Genomic DNA, 1,344 nt, shown 5'->3' on the forward strand with positions numbered 1-1,344 from the left:
ATATATATATATATATATATATATATGCATATACATATATATATATATATACCGTATATAATGACAGGAAACGAGAGTCAAATTTTCATCTGTAGGCCTATACATATACACAATACTCATGATTTATTTATTTAAGTTGTATTTGCAAAGTGTGACGTTTCGTCCGAACTGTGTTATTAATAAGTCATGGATGTTACACTGAGTGATTACGCGGTACAGAAGTAGACATAGCCAGCTTACACTCTGATTTCGAAGGTTTTCGAAGGTTGGTTGTTCATAGCCTGAGATTAACTAGATATCCCAAGCCCATGTAGTACATAGGTAGCACATTAATTTCATCATAAAAGCTCATTTTCCTATGAATATGAAAAGGTATGCGAACAAGAGCAGGCAGCAAAGTAACTCTGTCACTCTGTCAGTTAGTCTTAGTTGAGTAACTAAATATTAATTGTTGTTAGACCCTGTGCAGCGCCACCTCTGGTGGTTTCGAATTGCATTGTAGGCATGGAACACACGTCTGAGTATCTTTTTTTTAGTCCTACATGGGCTAAATGTCTCTTCTAAATAAACGGCATGATCATGAATAAACCTGTACTATATCAGACAATTATCTCAATTATACAACGCACACACTGTAAGCTATATAAACTAATCGATGTTAGCGTATCAAATCAAAACTAATTAATGTTAGCGTATTGAATCTAGCTTATCGAGGAAAAGTAATCAATTGTATTATTTCTCTGAGATTCGAAGCTGCCTTCTCGGCACGGAAAAGTATCGGTATTGTCACAGTTAGGCATACATTTTCTTTGGCAACACTAACACCTGTCTATAATTTTAATTCATATAATAGGCCCTATACGATTTATCAAAACATTATAAATTCCATTATCTTCCTAATACTACCACTAATTATTATTATTATTATTATTATTATTATTATTATTATTATTATTATTATTATTATTAGCCTATAATTATTAGCCTATTATTATTATTATTATTATTAATTAGTGGTATTATTATTATTATTATTAGGCCTATCATAGGCCTATTATTATTATCAGTAGTAGCAGTAGTAGCAGTAGTAGCAGCAGTAGCATCAGCAAGCAGTAGTAGCAGTAGCAGTAGCAGTAGCAGCAGCAGCAGTAGTAGTAGTAGTAGTGTTGGTGGTGGTGGTGGTGGTAGTAATACCAGTAGTAGTAGTAGTAGGCCCTAGTAGTAGTGGTGGTAGGCCAGTAGTAGTAGTTGTTGTATTATTTATTTATTATTATTATTATTATTATTATTATTATTATTATTATTATTATTATTATTATTATTATTATTATTAGGCCTACTATT

At 31.5% G+C, this 1,344-nt stretch overlaps 1 protein-coding gene across 1 annotated transcript in view; it reads left to right on the top strand.

Moving 5' to 3' along the window:
• The window catches only part of LOC117114365, a 7,745-nt gene that overhangs the window by 1,392 nt on the left and 5,009 nt on the right, over positions 1-1,344 (top strand). The window lies entirely within an intron of this gene.

The sequence above is a fragment of the Anneissia japonica genome, unplaced genomic scaffold (assembly GCF_011630105.1).
Source record: "Anneissia japonica isolate Jap-2015-1 unplaced genomic scaffold, ASM1163010v1 scaffold199_len4679917_cov187, whole genome shotgun sequence".
In the NCBI taxonomy this organism is placed as follows: Eukaryota; Metazoa; Echinodermata; class Crinoidea; order Comatulida; family Comatulidae; genus Anneissia; species Anneissia japonica.